Genomic DNA, 22,829 nt, shown 5'->3' with positions numbered 1-22,829 from the left:
CCCTGTGGGTGCTTTTCCTTCTGAGACCACAGAGGTCACTCATTCCCCTTATTTCTAACCCTTGATTTGAACCCCTCCCTTCCCTGCTTCATATGCCTTCCCATCTTGTAATGTAGTACTACAAAAAACAAAAACTGTGAGTCACCTTAAGCAGTGTTGCCAGGTTATAACACTCTGTATCTGCCTCTTTGCTGCTATTCTACCATATTTCCACTTCACTGTCTTTTTGTGTACATTTAGAAAGTTATCTCTTACTAATGAGAGAAATGATTCATTGAGGACCCCTACTCGAACTCCAATCAGTATAAGTTAGTTCATTATGATTTTGTAATGGGTAATGATCTCTCTTTTGTCATTCGGTTTCTATGGCTATCCTTGCCTTGTTGCATTTAGTCACTCATCCTGCATCTCAGTGGTTAGGGGCATTAGAGAAATTAATCTCTTCCACTTCTGTAGAAATGTTTCAAACTCTTCTTTATTACTGAACACCCATCTTTTTTTCCCCATATAGTTAAGCTCAGATTTTCAGGGTAGGTTACCCTGGGCTGCCTCCTAAATTCCATTGCTCTTTACAACACATTATTCCATTCCTTCCTACCTTTTCTAGTGGTTCAGAATAATCTTGTGTTATTTGAGTGTCCATTCCTTTGTATTTGAAGGTCTTTCTTATGACTGCTTGCAAAATTTGTTGTTTCTGAATTGAATTGTTAAATGTAAGGACTGTGTGTCTTTGAATTTTCAGTTTTGGTTTTTGTTTGTTCGTTTGTTTGTTTTTTCCTGGAGGCAACCTGTGAAATCTTTCAACTAGAATTTCATTTTCTTCCATTAGTTCTTTTATTATGGGGTGAAGATTTTTTGTCCTATCATGTTCTTTTGGGAGACCTATGGTCTCTTGTCTCTGCATATCCTGTCTTTGAGATCAGTATGTTTTGCTTGCCTACCTAGCATATTTTCCTTTAATGTTATTGTTTTTTGTTTCACTTCTAAATTGTTCTTAGCTTCTCTGTATTTGCATTTCCAATGCAAATTCTCTCTTTTGCTTCTTTGGTGAAGCTTGCCATTGCAGATTATAGTTTTTCTATTCTGCCCATTATTTTTGTTGTGGAGAAGATAAATTCTACTCTCATAATTCTCATTTCTTTTTTAAACCATTTAAGAAATGTGTTATGATTCCATTTTCTCAAATTCCACAGGTATTTCTGTCTCATCAAGTGGTGGATTATTTTCCTTTGTTTTTCAATATTTATTCATAGATGCCTGAACTTGTTCCCTAGATCTAGAGGCCATATTTCCTTCTGTTATTACTGTTTTTTTCCTATTGATTTATCTGTTTATGCCATTTCATTCATTTATCAAAATTTGCTTAGCCATTCACCAATGGATGGAAATCTACTTTATTTCCAGTTCTTTGTGCTGCTATAAATATGTTTGTGTATATTAAGTATCTGTGTTAATGTATATTTTGTTGATGTAGAGCATAACTTCTTTGATTTCTTTTTCCTATTAGCTTGGATAAATGGATTTATTTAATATGGGGAAAATGGGGGGAGTTTTTCTTTGGTTTCCTCATCTCTTCAGCTTTGGTTCCTGAAATAAGACTTTGTTCCTGAGCCAGGCTCAACTCCTTGCTGTGCTTTTTGGCAGGATGGTTGACCTAGTTTCCTGTGGTGACCTCCTCCAGTGCTTAGCCATTCCCCACTTCCCTGGATCTTTAAGGCTCAGTGCTGAATCTTAAGAACTCTTTATAGCATCTTAGAACATAATTTCAGGCACTTCTGAGATGTTTGGAACCTTGACTGTTCTGATCTGACTACTGCTATATTTCTCTGGTTGCTGCTTCTACTCAGGGCCTCCAAGATTCCCATCCTGGGTTTTTCTGACCACTCTGGGGCTTTCTTGGGGGTAGACATCCTTTTTCTACTTCTTCTCTGAACACAGTGTAAATGTGTCTCTGGCCCAGTTCTGGTCATACACAGATTGCTGGCTTATTTGCATCAACTTCCAGCTTTGCTGGAAGCCCTCTTTCTTATTTCCCACGTGCTTCTTGCTGTCTTGTTCATTATTCAGTCTGGTGTAAGTTTCAGGTTTTGGCTAGAGTAGGTATGTGAGTCCTATGTGGTCTGCCTCTGTTGGGGTAGTCATCTTGACCAGAAGTTCCTCAAATTAACTTTTAGGAAAAAGTATTTACCAAGATGGGCAATGAGGTGGTATAGTGGATAAAGTGCTGGGCCTGGAGTCAGGAAGACCTACATTCAAATCTGGCCTCTGACACTTACCAGCTGTGTGACCTTGGGCAAGTCATTTACTTATTTGCCTCAGTTTCCTCATCTGTAAAATGAAGTGGAGAAGGAAATGGCAAACCACTCCAGTATCTTTGCCAAGGAAACCTTAAATGATGTCACAAAGAGCTGGACATAACTGAAATTAACTAAACACAATATTTATTAAGATATTATATTGAGAAAAATCCCTCAAAAGTCTAGGGCACACTCTCATACAAATACACACAGTGGGAAAAGTGGGTAAAACTTGAAGTACAAATAGATAATACATGTGGCCAAGAGGTAACTCATATTTCTTGTTATTAGAAGCCCTTTCTAACCTTTGTGAGGGCCTCATAAAGATCCCTTAAGGTATATCTCTCTGTAGGGTTCCGAGGTTCCCTTGCAGATTCCTAAAGGTGCCTTTCTTGTGGTATGTCTAACTTGTTGTTCACATGTCTCTCAGCTACAATGCGGATGTTGCCATCAGCCACTGCTACAGTGGAACTTCTTTGATGACTCTGATAGACCTTCCAAATACACACAAGTTGCCTAGGAGTGGGTAGGAGAAAAAGACTTTCTCCTCTCTACCCAAGGGACTCCCTTTCAAGGCCTGGGCTGGAGCTGCTTTCCTACTAGAGTGGCTTGAAGGAATTTGATTCAGCTTGATATTTTATACTCATTTCCACAGGGCATAATCAATTGTCTTCAAGGAGACATTTCCCAATTGTTATCATCTATTCCCATGTGAAACATTTCATTCCTCCCAAATTAATTAAGGATTTATTTATCCCTAGTTTATATCTTTAATTTATTAATTAATTGAATCAATAAGTTTTGGCCTTTTGTGTTTACCTGAATTGGAGTAGGGACTTTTACTTTCATCTTTACAAGGGACAGAAAGGGCTAGTTTTCCTAGCATTTGGAAGTTTGTAGTGAAGGGTAGTAGTATATAGGTTAGGGTCATGTTAACACTCTGAATCACATGCTAGGAAATTTGAACTTTATTCTGGAGATATTTGAGGAACATTGTTGTTGTCTAGTCATTCAGTCATGTCCAACTCTTCATGACTCCATGGGCCATAGCATACTTTCTGGCTTTTCAGGTAGTCATCTTGTCCCTTCTGTCCTTTATTGTCTTTTGACATCTGTCCAAGTTCATGTTCATTGTTTCCATGATAGTATCTATCCATCTCATTCTCCATCATCCACTTTTCCTTTTGCCTTCAATCTTTCCCAACATCAGAGTCTTTTCCTATGAGTCCTGTCTTCTCATTATATGACCAAAGCTTCAGCTTTAGTATTTGACCTTCCAATGAATAGCCTGAATTAATTTCTTTAAGTATTGATTAATTTGACCTCCTTGCTGTTCTCAGGACTCTCGAAAACCTTCTCCAGTACCATGATTCAATAGTGTCAATTCTGTGACATTTAGCTTTCCTTATAATCCAACTCTCACAGTTACGTATTGCTACTGGAAAAACCATGACTGACTATATGGACCTTTGTTGGTAAGGTGATGTCTCTGCTTTTAGTATGCTGTCCAGATTTGCCTTCCAAGGAGCAAGCATGTTTTAATTTCATGGCTACAGTTGCCATCTGCTGTGATTTTTGAGCCCAAGAATATAAAATCTGATACTACTTCCATTTCTTCTCCTTCTATTTGCCAGGAAGTGATGAGACCAGTTGCCAAGAATGTAATTTTTTTTGGATGTTAAGCTTGAACCAGCTTTTATACCTTCCTTTCACCCTTATTCAGAAGCTTCTTAATTCGACTTCACTTTTTGCCATCAAAGTAGTATTGCCTGTATATCTGAGATTGTTAATATTTCTCCTAGCAACCTTAATTTGATTCATCTAGCCTGGCATTTTACATGATGTACTCTGCATGTAAGTTAAATAAATAAGATGATAATATGCAGCCGCGTCATACCTCTTTTCCAGTCTTAACCCAATCAGTTGTTTCATGTGTGATTTTAACTGTTGCTTCTTAGCCCACATACAAGTTCCTCAGGAGACAGGTAAGATGATCTGGTGCTCCCATCTCTTTGAGGACTTGCCACATTTTGTTGTGATCCACACAAAGGGTTTAGTGTAGTCAATAAAGCAGAAAAAATGTTTACTTCTAGAACTCCCTTGCCTTCCCCCACAATCCAAAGAATGTTGGCAATTTGGTTTCTAGTTCCTCTACCTCTTTGGAAACAAGCCTGCTCTTCTGGTAATTTTCAAATTCACATATTGTTGGAGCCTAGGCTGAAGAATTTTACATATAACCTTGCTGGCATGTAAAATGAGTTCGGTTGTTCAGTAATTTGAACATTCTTTGGCATTGCCCTTCTTTAGGATTGGGTCATAAACTGATCTTTTACAATCCAGTAGCTCCTATTGTGTTTTCCAAATTTGCTGCTATATTTGAGAAAAGTAGTGACCTAATTAAAGGTAGAGATTGTGACAATGTACAGGGCAGATTGGAGTGGAGAGAGACTCAAGATTGCCTGTGGTGTGTGTGTATGTGTGTGTGTGTGTGTGTGTGTGTGTGTGTGTGTGTGTGTGTGTGTGAAGAAGAGGGTGAAGACAGGCTAGTGATAGCCCAATTGATGAAAATAGCTGGGCTATAAGGTTGTAAGAAAATATGTACCATCTCCAGAGCATTAATTCCTTTAAGACCATGATGAAATTAGAGAAATTAATGCCATGATTTCTTTGCATTATGTTGCATTTAAAGCACAAAAAGAGTATTAAGAAGAAAGATTTGCTGCTTATCCTTTCTCTGCAGTACCAGTATTGTAGTGCATATTACCTAGATATAGTTCTACATCAGATTCAGCTTCTCTTAAATTTCTGTGGCTTTTTGTTCCTTTCTATAATTTTCTTATTGTATGGTTTCAGGATTATTTGATAATCCACTAAATTTTAAAACTTCATCCACGGTGATAAGAACATGCTTGCCTTTCAATGATATATATTATCAAATGATAAAAAGTAAAGGATCCCACTACTGGGTTACTTTGTGGAGTACTTTCCTATCCAGGAAAACAGAAATGTTCAGTCTCATAAATAACTCGTGTTAAGAACATGAAAAATTTCTACTGTTTCAATGAAGAACTATTCACCAAGAAATCCCAAAATTGTCTGCAACAACTATTTCACTTGGCTGTAGCTCACACTCACAAATGCTGTTACTGTATCTTTAAGGACCAAATGAAATATTTAGAAAAGCAGTTTGTATTAACAGTTGGAAGCCAATTGAAAAATGCCTTGCCTGGAGTAAAGGAAATTGTGTGTGTTTTATCTGTGATCTATGAGAGTCTATGAGGAATCTGTGAAGACAAAAAATGTGAGATGAAATTCACATTTTATTTTATTTTTTAAAAAAGTATGAAGATCTGGCAAATGCAGCATATTTTGCCAGGGCTTTCCTGTTATTACTAAAGAGAGGAGAAAGAAAAAGCACTGAAGTCTTTTTGTGCTGAGCAAATAAAGCCAGCAAGAAGCAGGTAGGGCATGTTCTCTACCCACGTTAAATAGATTCCACTCTAGGTAGGGTGGTGGTGCTATTTATACCCCATTATACTATCCAATAACTGCAAGCTAGGATATACTAGCTGATATTTACACAAGTAAACATTAGCAAAGTTCCAGTAGTTGAAGAAACAAAAAAAAAAGAATGAAACTACTCAGCCTTAATTTTCAAAAACAACTAGGAGTTTTTATATATTTTCTTCCATATACATATATATGTAGGTATGTGTGTGTATGTATTATTTTATTATTATTGATTCAGAAGAATGAGAATTATTATAAAAGGTTTTATTATTTTTATTTATTATTATAAAAGCCCACAGATTTCTTCTGCTGGCTCTGATTTCAATGGCATTTGCTGCCAAATCAAACTTAATACAAAGTACCAGCTCACAACCTTCATCTACATGTACCAGTTCATCATCTTCATCCTGGATTTTCCTGTCTAGGTTCTAGTTGCACTGGAAGGGTTGGGGTTTCTTTGAAAAACTTGCTTATGTAAAAATAAATCACACTGCACTATGGAAGTTGCAAAGAACCCTACCATGGAGGGAAGCAGAAGTGACAAAAAATGTTTCAGTGAGTTGTGAAGCCATTTATTAAAGTTGTAAAGCTAAAGGGAATTCTGGGAAGATGGTGGAGTAGGGCAGAAAATTCCAGGCTCTCCAAATTTCCTCTACAATGGACAGAATATCACCTCAAAATGATTGTAGAGCAAATGACTCCACTGAATCAACAGCAGGCCATAGGGGTAGCTCCATTGGAAAGCAGACTAGGCCTCAGGGGCTTTTACCTTACAAACTTTCACCTGACATAGAGTTAGGATCAGATGGCTGGGGGGTGGGGAGGGAAGGATGGGACCTGGGTTCTTACCTTTAAATAATATATATTATCAAATGATAAAAAGTAAAGGCAAGAATGAATTAAAAATCAGAATCCAAAAGCATGTTGTTTACAAGAAGCACATTTAAGAATGAAACATACACATAGAGTTAAAATCAAGGTTTGAAGTAGAATTTATTATACTCCAGCTGATGCAAAAAAAGGCAGGGGTAGAATCATGATCTCAGACAAAATTAAGGCTAAAATAGATTTAATTAAAAGAGGGTGCCAGCAGAGCCAAGATGGCGTAGTGAAAGCTGTAACTTGCTTGAGCTCTCCTCCAAACCCCTCCAAATACTCATAAAAAATGGCTCTAAACAATTCTGAAGCAGCAGAACCCACAAAAACACAGAGTGAAACAAATTTCCAGCCCAAGACAACCTGGATGATTGATCAGAAAGGTGTATCTCGCCAGGCTAGGAGCGCAGCGCAACACTGCATGGGTGTCCAGGCCACAGCGTGGGCACGCAGGCCCCAGCAAACCTGGAGCAGGCCTCAGAGGACTGAATCTCAGGCAGCTGTGGAGGTTCCCAGACTCCTCAATCCACCAATGCCAAAGACAAATTAGAAGGTCAGTGGGAAAAGTCTGCTTCTGTCGTGCTGAGAAAGGAAAGCGGGGTTTCAACTCCATTCCCCAACAGCGTGGCCCTGTGGGGGGCAGCTGCTTCCCAAGCTTCCAGCCCACAGACTGAGGGGGAATCCAGTGGCTGATCAGAGAGGGATTGCAGGGATCTCTTTGCCAGTGATGAGGCAGGAGTCTCTTCCTTTGCCCATGTTTGGATCTGGGCCACAGTTCTGGGCAGTGGTGCTGGAGTGAGGAGGAGCACTGGCTTGGTGGAACTTGTAGAGGCTATGGAGAGAAAACCCTCCTCACAGTCACAGGACAGAAAGGAGTACTTGTAGTGTCAGGCCAGGAAAGGAGTAAACACCTTGCCCCTTATCATACCACCTTGGAAGAACTCAAAATTTACAGGTCCCTACAAGTATCTCTGAAAACAGCTGTACAATCCCCCAAAGCTTTGGACAATACATTCTCCACATTGGAAGCAGATTATCTTACTTAACAAAGAGTTTAAAACTCAAGTAATTGGCTGGTCATGAGCAAGCAGTGCAAAAAGAGTCAGACTATATTATCTTACTTTGGTGAAAAAGATCAAAATATACAACCAGAAGAAGACAACAAAGTCAAAGCTCCTACATCCAAAGCCTCCAAGAAAAATATGAATCAGTCCCAGGCCTTGGAAGAGCTCAAAAGGGATCTTGAGAAGCAAGTAAGGGAAGTAGAGGAAAAACTGAGAGTGATGCAAGAAAATCATGAAAAAGAAGTCAACAGCTTGCTAAAGGAGACCCAAAAAATACTGAAGAAAATAACACCTTAAAAAATAGCCTAACCCAAATGGCAAAAGAGGTCCAAAAAGCCAATGAAGAGAAAAATGCCCTAAAAAGAAAAATTGGCCACATGGAAAAGGAAGTCCAAAAGCTTACTGAAGAAAATACTTCCTTAAAAATTAGAATAGAGCAATTGGAAGATAGTGACTTTATGAGAAATCAAGACACAGTAGAACAAATCCAAAAGAATGAAAAATTAGAAAACAATGTGAAATATCTCATTGGAAAAACAACTGACCTGGAAAATAGATCCAGGAGAGAGAATTTAAAAATTATTGGACTATCTGAAAGCCATGATCAAAAAAAGAGCCTAGACATCATCTTTCAAGAAATTATCAAGGAAAACTGCCCTGATATAGTAGAACCAGAGGGCAAAATAGAAATTGAAAGAATCCACAGATCTCCTCCTGAAAGAGATCCCCAAAGGAAAACTCCTAGGAATATTATAGCCAAATTCCAGAGTTCCCAGGTCAAGGAGAAAATATTACAAGCTGCCAGAAGGAAACATTCAAGTACTGTGGAAACACAATCAGGATAACACAAGATTTAGCAGCTTCTACATTAAAGGACCAGGGCATGGAATATAATATTCCAGGGCAAAGGAGATAGGATTACAACCAAGAATCACCTACCCAGCAAAACTGAGTATAATCCTTCAGGGGAAAAAATGGTCATTCAGTGAAACAGAGGACTTTCAAGCATTCCTGATGAAAAGACCAGAGCTGAATAGAAAATTTGACTTTCAAATACAGGACTGAAGTGGAACATGAAGAGGTAAACAGGAAAGAGAAATCATAAGAGACTTATTCAGATTGAACTGCTTACATTCCTGCATGGAAAGATGATATTTATAACTCATGAGACCTTTGTCAGTATTAGGGTAGTCGGAGGAAAAAAATTATATGTATGTATATGTAGATAGATAGATAGAGGGCACAGGGTGAGTTGAAGATTAAGGGGTCATATCTGGAGAATAAAATTAAGGGATGAGAGAGGATTATACTCAAGAAGAAAGGGAGAGGTAGAATGGGGTAAATTATCTCACAAAAAAAACAGAAAAGAAAAGTCTCTTACAGTGGAGGGGAAAAGGGGAAGGTGAGAGGGAATGAGTGAATCTTATTCTCATAGGATTTGGCTTAAGGAGGGAATAACATACACATTCAATTGGATATGGAAATCTGTCTCACCCTACAGGAAAATAGGGGGAGAAGGGGTCAAGAGAGCAGGGCAGATTGGGAAAGGGGGTAATCAGAAGTAAATACTTCTGAGGAGGGACAGGGTCAAAAGAAAGAATAGAATAAATGGGAGGGCAGGATAGGATTAAGGGAAATAGAGTTAGTTTTTCACAACATGTCTACTATGGAAGTGTTTTGCATAACTGCACATGTACAACTTATATTGAGTTGCTTGCCTTTTCAATGAGGGTGGGTGGGAGGGAGGAAGAGAGAAAATTTGAAACCTAAAGTTTTAAAAACATATGTTTAAAAAAATGTTTTCAAATGCTACTGGGAAATAAGAAATATAGGAAATAGGGTACAGAAGTCTATCCTGCCCTACAGGAAAATAGAAGGGGAAGGGGATAAGAGAAGGGGAGAGAGATAGAAGAGAGGACAGTAGGGAAGGGATATTCAGAATGCATGCCATCTTGGGGTGGGGGGAGGGGGGAGATGGGGTGAAAATTTGGAACTCAAAAACTTGTGGAAGTGAATGTTGAAAACTAAAAATAAATAAATTTATATTTTAAAAAAAGAGGATGCCATAGACAATGAAGCAATATCAACACTGAATCTATATGCTCCAAACACCTAAATTTAAAAAAAAAAAAAGTTAAAAGGTGGAGTTAGATACTGTAGTATTATAATAGTGGGAGACTTTAATCTTTCCCTCTCAGAACTAGATAAATCTAACCAAAAAAGAAAAATAAGAAAAAGAAAGAACTCAAGGAAGTGAATAGAATTTTAGATAAATTAGATATGAAAGATATCTGGAGAGAATTGAATGGGAACAGAAAGAAATACACCTTTTTTCTCAGCAGTACCTTTACAAAGATTGACCACATATTAAAACATAAAAATGTTATAGTTAAAAGCAGAAATATTAAAAATATCCTGTTCAGATCACATTGTAATAACAATTATGCTAAGTAAGGGACCATGGGAACATAGAATAAAAACTAATTGAAGATTAAACAACCTGATCTTTAAGAATGAGTGGGTTAAAGAACAAATCACAGAAAAAAAATCAGTAATTTCATTAAAGAGAATGACAATAATGAGACAACATATCAGAAACCTACAGGATACAAGAAAATCAGAGGAAAATTTATATCTTTAAATGATTACATCAGTAAAACTAGAACAAGAGCACACCAATAAATTGATTATGCAATTAAACAAAAAACTAGAAAAAGAGCAAACTAAAAACCCCTGATTAAATATTCTAAATCCTAAAAATTGAAGATGAGATTAACAAAACTGAGAGTAGAGTGCAGCTAAATGGGGCAGTGGATAACACTCTGGCCTTGGAGTCAGGCAGACCTGAGTTCAAATCCAGCCACAGACTCTTGGCACTTACTAGTTGTGTGACCCTGGGCAAGTCACTTAACCCCTATTGCCTCAACAAACAAACAAACAAAAAAATAAAGTTGAGAGTAAAAAATCCCATTGGATTAATTAATAAAACTAGGAGTTGGTTTTATGGGGGAAAAGAAAACAATAGATAAACCATTAGTTAATTTGATTTTTTAAAGGAGAGAAAACCAAATCACTAGTACTAAAAATGAAAAACGTTGCTAATGAAGATGAAATCAAAGCAATTTTAAGGAGTTATTTTGCCCAATTATATGCCAGTAAATTTAACAATTTAAGTAAATTGAAGAATATTTACAAATATATAAATTGCCTAGATTAACAGAAGAGGAAATAGAATATCTTGATAAACCTATTTTAGGAAAAGAAATTGAACAGGCCATAAATGAAATTCCTAAGAAAAAAGCACCAGGACCAGATAGTCTTACAAGTGAATTCTATCAAACATTTAAAGATCAATTAATTCCAATATTAAATAAATTATTTAAAACAATAGGCAATGAAGTATCCTACCAAATTCCTTTTATGAAACAAATATGATACTGATACCTAAATCAGGAAGAGTGAAAACAGAGAAAGAAAATTATAGACCAATTTCGTTAATGAATATGGTTGCAAAAATCCTAAATAAAATGCTAGCTAAAAAATTACAACAGTATATTACAAAGATTATACATTATGACCAACCAGGATTTACACAAGGAATATAGGGATGGTTTAACATAAGGAAAACTATTAATATAATTGATTACATACATTATAATTTTGAAGTCATATGATTATTTCAATAGATACAAAAAAAGCTTCTGATCAAGTTCAACACTCATTTCTATTAAAAATACTCAAAAGTATAGGTATATATGGATTTTTCCTTAAATTAATAAAAAGCATTTACCTAAAACCATCAGCAAGTATTATTTTTAATCGGGATAAGCTAAAAGCCTTCTTTCCAGTAAGATCAGATGTGAAACAAGGATACCCACTGTCACCAATGTTATTCAATATTGGAAATTCAGTATTGGAAATCCTAGCAGTAGCAGTAAGAGAAGAAAAAGAAATAGAAGAATGGGTAATGAGGTAATAAAACTGTGTCTTTTTTTCAGATATTGTGATAACATACCTCTAAAATCCCAAAAACCTAACAAAAAAAGTTAGTTGAGATAATTAATAAACAATAATTTTTTAGCAAAGTAGCAGGATATAAAGTAAAAATCCACATAAATCATTAGCATTCCTATATATCACAAACAAAAGCCTGCAGGAAGAGATAGTAAGAGATACTCCATTTAAAATAACATTAAACAGCATAAAATATCTGGGAGTAGACCTGCTAAAAGAAACCCAGGAGTTATATGAACAAAAGTATTTTTAAATTATATAAATGAAATCAGATTTAAATAATTGGAGAAATATTAATTATTCATAGGTATGCAGGGTCAAGAGCTACGACAAGTTTACCTAAACTAATTTATATATTTATTGCCAATCCCAATTAAATTAACAAAAAATTATATTACTGAATTAGACAAAACAATAACACAATTAATTTGGAAGAACAAAAAGTCAAGAATATCAAAGGAACTAATAAAAATAAAACATAAAGAAAGGAGGCTTAGCAGTACCAGATTTTTAACTATGTTATAAAGCAGTAATTATCAAAAATATCTGGTACTGGCTAAAAAATAAAAAGATAGATGAGTGGAACAGAGTAGACATATAATTTATAGCATATTGCAATTTACAACATGTGTTGCTTTTTAAAATTGCCACGTATGCACCTTTAAAAACTTTCTAGGGGCAACTAGGTGGCGCAGTAGATAGAGCACAGGCCCTGGAGTCAGGAGGACCTGAGTTCAAATTTGGATTCAGACCAGACACTTGACACTAGTTGTGTGATCCTGGGCAAGTCACTTAACCCCAATTGCCTTAAAAAACAATTCATTCATAAAAACTGTCTATATTTCATAGAACCCTTGTCATATGACATTGGCACAATTGAGTCACTCCACACTGAAACAGATAAACATGTCTGCCTGTATACTGTGGTTTTACTCTTGAACTAGAATCAATACAAACAATGAACAACATATAAAAATATTTACTACATTGGTCCATCTGACCCTCATCGGTTCCCAGAAACTCCTGAACACCATGTAAGTTTTTCCAAACTTAAGGGTTCTAAAGAAGATGCATTTTGATTTTGTTTAGTTGCTAACAACCACTCCTCCTACATGGAATGGAACTTGAGGTCTAGTATGAACTGAGACTCCTGAAGGCCAGTGCTTTTCCATTCACTTTTTTTGTTTTTTTCTCTATTAAAAAAATCTTATATAATGTTTAATTTTTTCCCAATTACATGTAAAAACAATTTTAACATTCTTTTTTTTAAACTTTCAGTTCCAAATTCTCTTTCTCCCTCCCCCACTCCCTCTATCATTGAGAAAGCAAGCAATTTGACATGTTATATATATATATATACATATATATGTATATATATACATATATATATACATATATGTATATATATACATATATATATGCATGTATACATATATATATATATATATGTAGTCATGCGAAACACATTTCCATGTAAGTCATTCTGTGAAAGACAACACAGACCAAAACAAAAAAAGAAAAAAAAGAAAGTAAAGAAAAAGTGTCTTTGATCTGCATTCAGGTTCTACCAGTTCTTTCTCTGGAGATGGGCAGTGCCTTTCATCAAAAGTCTTACAGAACTATCTTGGATCATTGTATTGCTGAGAATAGCTAAGTTATTCATAGTGGATTATCATACAATATTGCTGTTTCTGTGTACAGTGTTCTTCTGGTTCTGCTCATTTCACTTTGCATCAGTTCATGTAAGCCTTTTCATGGTTTTTTTTTTTCTGAAAGCATCCTGCTCATCATTTCTTAAAGCACAATAGTATTCCATCACAATTATATACAGTAACTTGTTCAGCCATTCCCAAATTGATGGACATCCTCTCAATTTCCAATTCTTTGCCACCACATAAAGAACTGCTATAAATAGTTTTGTACACATAAGTTCTTTTCCTTTTTTTTTCTGTATCTATTTAGGACACAGACCTAGTAATATTACTTGGTCAAAGGGTATGCATGGTTTTATAGCCCTTTGGGCATAGTTCCGAATTGCTGTCCAGAATGGTTAAATCAATCAGTACATAACTTTACCAATAGTACATTATTGTTTTAATTTTCTCATATCCATTCCAACATTTGTCATTTTGCTTTTTTATCATATTAGCCAATCTGATAAGTGGGAGGTAGTAGTCAGAGTTGTTTTAATTTTCATTTCTCTCATCGATAGTGATTTAGAGCATTTTTATATGACTATAGATAGCTTTGATTACTTTGTCTAAAAATTTCCTGTTTATATCATTTGACCATTTATCAGTTAAGGAATGGCTCTTATTTCTATAAATTTGACTCAGTTTTCTATGTTTGAGAAATGAAGTCTTTATCAGGGAAACTCACTGTAAATTTTTTTTCACAGCGATGATTACCAATATTTCATTCCATCCTATTTTATCCCTGTTTATCCTACACTTTCTGTCTTTTTACCCTGTCCATTCTCAAACCTTTATAGAGATGGACAATGGAGACACTGCTGAACTCCTGGGGGATAACCTTCTCTTGCCACATAACCTGGAAAATTTCAGTCAGCTTTTGTATGAGCAATGGACCCCCTACCTTGTAAATCTCAGCTGGGAAAGAATCAGTGTCAAGTGCTTTGCCACATGAAAGGAGCCTAATGGCATTCTAAACCTCTTCTTCAGTTGGAACTCAAGCCAGGGAGGGATTGACTTCAACCTGAGGTAAACAGTCAATGACTTCAGTATTGATTGATGATGGTTTGTTGAGAACACCATGGAAGTGTTCAGCTCATCTCTCTAGGATCATGTCTTTATCACTAATCAATGTGGCTTCATCAGCACTGAGTAGTTGAGATGCACCATCAGGGAATCATAAAAGTGCTTTGGATTGTTATTGTCAGCATAAAACTGAATTTCATCTGCCTTCTTAATTGATCCAAGAATCCTGCATCTCTCCAAGCTTTGCTTGTACTTTACTTTTGATGGAATCAAATGCTACCTTCTTGGAGATGGATGAACTATCCTGATGGTAAGCCCTGTGGAGTTCTTGTTTTTCATTCCCCATCATTTTTATTGAACCAATCTTGATGTTTGTGAGTGTTCTGACCCAGATGAGCAAATGCAGTGCTATACACCAAATCTCTGAAAGCTGCCCACTCCTTTTCTGCTCCACTGCTGCCAACTGTGTGTTGGCTCAACTTTCCCTCCAAGTTAGCAACAAACTGTTCCCTCTCAGAGAAAAACTCTGATCTGTTGACATTAATTCTCCTGGTAGTCATTTTGCCTTAGGGCCGCTTTTGTTGAATGTGAATATTTAGCTTGGAGAGGATAAGTCCGAGATCAGTCCAGCACTCTGTGCCACACAGTGCCTTCATCACTCTCACATCCTCTCTGTCCCTTCTCACAATCACATAGACTATTAAATGCCAATATTTGCTGTGAGGGTGCATTCACGAAGTTTTTATTGTGTTTAGGTAAACAGAAGATAGTGTCGATGATGAGAAGGTCATGAGAAGCACAAGTCTTCAGTAGTAAGTCACCATTATTGTTGCTGCTTACAACTCCATTCCTCCCTAGAACTCCCTGACAAGTCTGGCAATCTTAGCCTACTCTAGCATTAAAGTCACCCCAAGTTATGTTTGTCCTCTTTTGGCACATTGAGGATAAGGGTCTCCAGGTCTTCAAAAAAGTAAAGGAAATACATTGTCCTGTGACAATCACAGGAGAGTCTCTCTGTTAGTCATTGCTGGCAAGATTCTCACCAGAATCCTCCTTAATAAGCTGATCCTTCAGCTGGAAATTGGTCATCTACCTGAGAGCCAGTGTGGCTTCAAAAAGGGCCAAAGAATAGTTGATATGGTGTTTGCTACCCAACAACTGCAGAAGAAATGCCAGGAGCAGAACAGAGGTCTATATGCAATGTTTGTAGATCTGACCAAGGCCTTTGATACTGTCAGTTATGAGGGCTTATAGAAAATTATATCAAAATTTGGTTGCCCAGAGAAGCACATAGCATTATATGTCAATTTCATGATGGCAAGCTTGCCCAGGTTCTGGATACTGGACAATGCTCTCGTGCTTTCCCGGTCACCAATAGAATGAAACAAGGTTGTGTGCTTGTTCCCATTTTTTTAGCATGATGTTTTCAGCCATGTTGTCAAATGCTTTCAATGAGGATGAACATGGCGTCAAGGTCAGCTACCACACTGATGGCAAATTCTTCAACTTGAAAAGACTACAAGCCAAGACCAAAGTGGGGGGAGTGTTGGTGCACAATCTGTTTGCAGATGATTGTGCACTCAATGCAGCCTCTGAAGCTGAGAGGCAACAAAGTATGGATCAAATCTCTGCTGCTTGTGCTAATTTTGGCTTTAACAATTAACACCAAGAAAAGGCAGGTGCTCCATCAGCCTCCACCATATCTCCCACGCATGGAACCATTGGTTACATCATATGGAAATGTTTTTAATGCTGTGGATAAATTCATTTACCTTGGTAGTGTACTTTCCAGGGATGTACACATTGATAATGAGGTTGACTCACACAATGTCAGAGCTAGCTCAGTGTTTGGAAGCTCTGAAGGAAAGTGTGGGAGAGAAGGGGTATTAAACTGACCACCAGACTGAAGGTCTACAGAGCCATTGTGCTGACCTCATTGTTGTATGCCTGTGAAACCTGGACAGTATACCAGACAGTATACCAGAATACCAGCCAGGAAACTGAATCACTTGCATTTGAATTGTCTTAGGAAGATTCTGAAGATCACCTGGCAGGATAAGATTCCAGACACTGAGATCCTTTCTCAAACTAAACTGCCAAGCATTCAAACTCTGCTTCAGAGAATGCAATTCCAATGGATGGCCACCTTGTTAGAATGTTTGCATTCCAAAAAGACTATTTTATGGAGAACTCACACAGGGCAAATGTTCACATGGTGGTCAGAGGAAAAGATACAAGGACATTCTCAAGGTCTTTCTTAAGAACTTTGAAATTGATTGTGTGACATGGGAGACACTGGCATGGGACTGCTCAGCATAGTGTGCCCACATCAGAAAAGATGCTGTGCTCGATGAGCAAAGCAGAATTGAAATAGCTCAAGAGAAATGCTAGATTTGCAAACTTAGAGAATTCACCCCAAATGTTCACATGGATTATTTGTGCCCAACATGTGGTAGAACATTCCAAGTTTATATTGGTCTGATCAGCCACAGTCAGACACACAAAACTTGAGTCTAGCATAGTGATGCCATTTTGGTCCTCTTCTGAAACAAAGGACAACAATCAACCAACCATCCTCAAAAGTGTTTTGCCTTTGACTTTTGTCTCCCCCAAACTGCCCTCCCTTCTATCAGCTCCCTCCTGCCACCTCTTCTCTTATCCCTTTCCCTTCCTGCTTTCCTTTATGGTAAGATGGATTTCTACACCCAACTGATTGTGTACATTAAGGTTTGTACGTTCCCATCCCCACTTCACTAATTTTCCCCTTCCCTGTAAAGTTCCTTTCAGGCCTGTTTTATGTCAGATAATTTATCTCATTCTACCTTTCCCTTTCCTCTTCTCCCAGTGCATTCTTCTTTCTCATCCCTTAATTTTCTTTTTTTAGATAATCATACCATCACATTCAACTCACACCTCTGCTTTCTGTCTGTGTATACACCTTCTAACTGCTCTAATAATGAGAAAGTTTTTAGAAGTTATAAATATAATTTTCTGATGTAGGAATATAAACAGTTTAACCTTACCAAATTCCATGTAATTTCTCTTTCTTATTTACCTTTTTATGCTTATTTTGCATCTTTTATTTGAAAGTTAAATTTTCTATTCAGTTCTGGTCTTTTCATCAGGAATGTTTGAAAGTCCTCTATTTCATTGAATATCCACTTTTTCCTCTGAAGGATTACACTCAGTTTTCATAGGTTGGTGATTCTTGGTTGTAATTCTAGCTCTTTGCCCTCCAGAATATTATATTCCAAGTCTTCCAGTCCTTTAATCTAGAAGCTGCTAGATCTTGTGTTATCTTGACTGTGGCTCCACAATATTTGGATTATTTCTTTTTGGCTGCTTGAAGTATTTTCTTCTTGATCTGGGAGCTCTGGAATTCTGCTATAATATTCCTGGAAGCTTTCATTTTGGGATATCTTCCAGGAGGTGATTGATGGATTCTTTCCATTTCTACTTTACCCTCTGGTTTTAGAATATCAGGGCAGTTTTCCTTGATAATTTCTTGAAAGGTGATATCTAAGCTCCTTTTTTTATCATGATTTTCAGGTAGTCTAATAATTCTTAAATTATCTCTCCTGGATCTATTTTCCAGGTCAGTTCTTTTTCCAGTGAGATATTTTACTTTGTCTTCAACTTTTTTATTCTTTTGATTTTGTTTGATTATTTCTTGATGTCTCACAAAGTTGTTAGCTTCCACTTGCCCAGTTCTAACTTTAAGAGAATTATTTCCTTCAGTGAGCTTTTGGACCTCCTTTTCCATTTGGCCAATTCTGCTTTACAAGGCGTTCTTCTCTTCATTGGGTTTTTGTGCCTCTTTTACCATTTGAACTATTCTGTTTTTTAAAATGCTATTTTCTTCAGTATTTTTTGTGCCTACTTTACCAAGCTGTTGACTCTTTTTTTTCATGAATTTTTTTCATCAATCCCATTTCTCTTCCTAACTTTTCATTTACCTCTTTACTAGATTTTTAAAATCCTTTTTGAGGTTTTCCATGGCCTGAAACCAATTCATATTTTTCTTTTTTTTTTTTTTTTTGGAAATTTTTAAATTTTAAACTTAAATACAAAATAAGAAAAAAGAAACAAATACTAAAATGAAAATAATACAAAATAAGAAAAGAAAAAAGCGCAATTAATATTTTTCTTGGAGACTTTGGATGCAGGAATTTTGACTTTGTTGTCTTCTTCTGAGCGTGTGTTTTGATCTTCCTTGTTACCATAGTAGCTTTCCATGGCCAGAATTATTTTCTGTTGTTTGCTCACTTTCCAGTCTATTTCTTGACTTTTAAAGTCTATTCTAGAGTGGGGTTCTGCTTCCCAAATGGGGGGCACTTTCCCAAGCTTCAAGTTGTTTATGTAGCTATTTTCAGGGGTAATTCTGGAGACCTATAAGTTTTTGGCTCTTCCAAGGTGTTATGATCTAGGCAGAGATATGTTTATCACTTTCCTGGCCTGTGCACTAGTTTGTGAGCAACCACTGACACTCTTTTCAAACCTGGAACTGTGACCAGGGTCCTTGCTCCACTGCTGCCACAAGCTCTGACGTGCTAGTGCTCCTCCTCACACTGGAACTAAGACCCAGGATTGCCACTCAGATCCATGTATAGGCAATGCAACAGAGTCCTGCCCCTGTTGCCTGCAAATCTACTTTTGACTCATTGTCCAATCCCCTTACCATCTGTGGACTGAAAAGTCTGGAAACTGCCACTGCTGCCACTAATTCAGTTACCCCTAGGTCTGCTCCTGATCTTCTGGAGCCCAGTCTGTCCTGGCTAGTGTAGCCTGTGCTGGACTACACTCCTCTTTCACCCTGGTGCAACACACCTTTTCTGCCAACCTTCTAAGTTGTTTTGGGCTGGAAAATTATTTCATTCCATCTCTTTGTGGGTTCTGCCACTCTAGAATTTGTTCAGAATCATTATTTAAAGGAATCTGAAGGGATTTGGGGGAGAGTTCAGGTGAGTCCCTGCCTCTACTCTGCCATTTTGGCTCTACCTCTCCACTATTCTAATACTGATAGAGATCTCTAACTTTTCATCATAGCTAGCTCACAATGTACAAATGTGGAAGTATAGGCAAGGGTAGGTCAGGATTAGTGAGAAATTTTCTGTTCCAATTGTATTTTGCCTCCTTGATTCCCCTCTTCCCCTACTTCTCTGACTTTAACACCTTAGCTTCCCTTTCCAGTGGCAGAGAAGTATGTCAACTCCTTGTTGTCCCTCTAAATAGAGTGACCTTTTCCATGTTATGTCATTTTCTTGTGTATACTTTTTCTTTCGCTCCCAATTACAAAATTACACAGAATGAGAAGTCATGAATTTTCAGTTCTACAGAGTTCCCACATCAACCTGTAATGTAATTTGCACAGTTCTAAGGAGTTCCTATATCATTGAGATCATGAACTTATTGAAGTATTAAGATCAAAGAAGAGACAGCACCACTAATCAGAGTAAATAGAATGATAATAGACATCAAGGGGAATGAAGTAATTTTGTTCCTGATTTCTTTTTTTAAAATCATAATTGATATAATTTTTTTTGGTGCATACCACCAAAATTTCTCCTGTATAACTTCCTCTTCCTGCTCCAAGAAAGTCATCCAACATAACAAATTATATTTTAAAGGAAAAAACAAGGAAGAAGAGAAAAAACCCATCAAAACATTGAAGAAGTCTGAAAATATGTGCAATATACCACACCTGTGGACCTCTGACTACTACAAAGAGTAAGGGTAAGAGTGTTTTCTCATATCTCTTCTTTAGAGTCATGTTTGTGCTTTGTAATTTTACAACATTCCTTTTTTTCTAATTTATTAATTTTTCACATTCTTTTAAAAATTTTTGATTTCTAAATTCTCTCTTTGCCTCCAACCCTTCCCCCACCTATTGAGAAGGCAAGCATTATGATATCCATTATTTACATGCAAAATCATTCAAAAGATATTTCCATGTTAGCCATATTGCAAAAAGAAAGAAAGAAAAAGAAAGTGAACAAAAATTATATTTCAATCTGCACTCAGAGTTCATCAGTTCTTTCTCTGGAAGTGAAGAGCATTTTTCACCACGAGTCCTTTGGAATTGTCATGTACTATTGTATTGATCAAAGTAGCTAAGTCTTTCACAGTTGATCATTATTACAATATTGCTGTTACTGTGTACAATGACCTGGTTCTGTTCACTTTACTTGGCATCAATTCATATAGGTATTCTTACGTTTTTCTTAAACCTTCCTGTCATCATTTCTTACAGTACCATAGCACTTCATCACAATTGTATACTACAACTTCTTCAGCAATTCACCAATTGATAGGCATCCCCTCAATTTCCAATTCTTTGCCACCACAAAAAAGAGTAGCTGTAAATATTTTTATACTTACAGGTATTTTCCTCTTTCTTTGATCTCTTTGGTAACAGACCAAATGCAGGTGGTATTGCTGGGTTACAGGCTATGCAAAAGTTTTTTGTTTGTTTGTTTCGGAGGAATTTTTAAAAATTAATTTATTTATTTTTGGTTTTCACAATCACTTCCATAAGCTCTTGAGTTTTAAATTTTCTCCCCCTCCTTCCTCACCTCCCTCCCCAATCTGACATAGGCTCTACATATACATTCCTATTAAACATATTTTCACATTAGTTGTGTTGTAAAGAAGAATTAGAACCAACAGGACCAGCCACAAGAAAGAAGAAACAAAACAAAATAGAAGAAAAAAAACCAAATAACATGCTTCAATCTGCATTCAAACTCCACAGTTCTTTCTCTGGATATGGATAGTATTTTCCATCATAAGACTTTTGGAGATGTCTTAAATCCTTGCATTGCTGAGAAGAGCTAAGTCTATCAAAGATAGTCATCGCACAATGTGTCTATTACTGTGTACAATGTTCTGGGGGGCAGCTAGGTGGTGCAGTGGATAGAGCACTGGTCCTGAAGTCAGGAGTACCTGAGTTCAAATTCGGCCTCAGACCAAATACTTGACACTTCCTAGCTGTGTGACCCTGGGAAAGTCACTTAACCCTAATTGCCTAAAAAAAAAAATAAAACAATGTTCTTCTGGTTCTGCTCACTTCACTCAGCATCAGTCCATGCAAGTCTTTCCAGGTTTTTCTGAAGTCCACTTGCTCATCATTTCTTGTAGCACAATAGCATTCCATTACATTCGCATACCACAACTTGTTCAGCCATTCCCCAATTGATGGGCATCCTCTCCATTTCCAGTTCTTTGCCACCAGAGAAAGAGCTGTTATAAATATTTTTGTACATGTGGGTCCTTTTCTCATTTTTATGATCTCTTTGAGATGCAGCCCTAGAAATGATATTGCTGAGTCAAAGGGTATACAAAGTTTTATAGCCCTTTGGCTATGCTTCCAAATTGTTTTTCAGAATGGTTGGACCAGTTCACAACTCCACCAACAATGCATTAGTGTTCCTATTTTCTGTATCTCTTCCAGCATTTGTCATTTTTATTTTCTGTCCAAATACATAGGGAATCAAATCAAATTTGATAGATGTGAGGTGGTACCACAGAGTTGTTTTAACTTGCATTTCTCTAATCAAAGGTTATTTAGATATTTTTCTTTTTTAAAATTTATTTTTGATTTAAATATTAAAACTTAAATACATAATAAGAAAAAGAAACATATTATAAGCTTAAATATTGAACTTCAGTGCAAAATAAAGAAAAAACATTGCCATGTACACAGCAGAACATAAGAGAGGATTCAAAATATACAGCAATAAATTTCCATTTCAAGAAAGCCTATATAAAAAATATTACACATTGTGTTGAGACATTGTGTCTCATGGACACATTGTGTCCATCTTTTCTTTGCTTCTTTGTAACATTTCTGTTGTTCTCTGCTGTGCACATTTTACTTTGTTCTTCCCCCCCTTCCATCCCCACCACCCCCAGACTGCAATTAAGTGCGAATATATTTAGATAACTAGATAGACACACACACATACACATATATATATGTATATAGACATATACACACAAAAATACGTATACATATATATACCCTTACATGCTTACACATACATATACTTAGATATCTATAATCGTACTCATATATAGACAAATACATTCATATGCATCTATGTAAGACTGTACAACACTTATTTGTCTTCTGCTTCTCTGGGGGTGGATAACCTCTTCTTTCATAAGTCCAACTCTTTCCATATTTTTCTGAGTCTATCCAACTCATCATTTCCTACACCGCAGCAATATTCCACCTTATATTGTCTAGCTGTTTTAAATAGTCCAAAACAGTGTTGATGAATATGGCTGACACATAGTGTAGTTTCCCTATTTTTCTCTTTTGATTAAATTTTTTAACCTTAACTTTGTCT

The 22,829-nt window shown here is 36.6% G+C and overlaps 1 pseudogene; it reads left to right on the top strand.

Moving 5' to 3' along the window:
* Window positions 1-7,050: 7,050 nt before the first annotated feature.
* The window catches only part of LOC144456414 (pejvakin pseudogene), a 29,388-nt pseudogene continuing 13,609 nt past the window's right edge, over window positions 7,051-22,829 (top strand).

The sequence above is a fragment of the Phascolarctos cinereus genome, unplaced genomic scaffold, assembly GCF_003287225.1.
Source record: "Phascolarctos cinereus isolate Bilbo 61053 unplaced genomic scaffold, phaCin_HiC Scaffold_3;HRSCAF=262, whole genome shotgun sequence".
NCBI classification, from domain to species: domain Eukaryota; kingdom Metazoa; phylum Chordata; class Mammalia; order Diprotodontia; family Phascolarctidae; genus Phascolarctos; species Phascolarctos cinereus.
The sequence above is the reverse complement of the archived record's forward strand: the minus strand, read 5'-3'. Positions and strand labels throughout refer to the sequence as shown.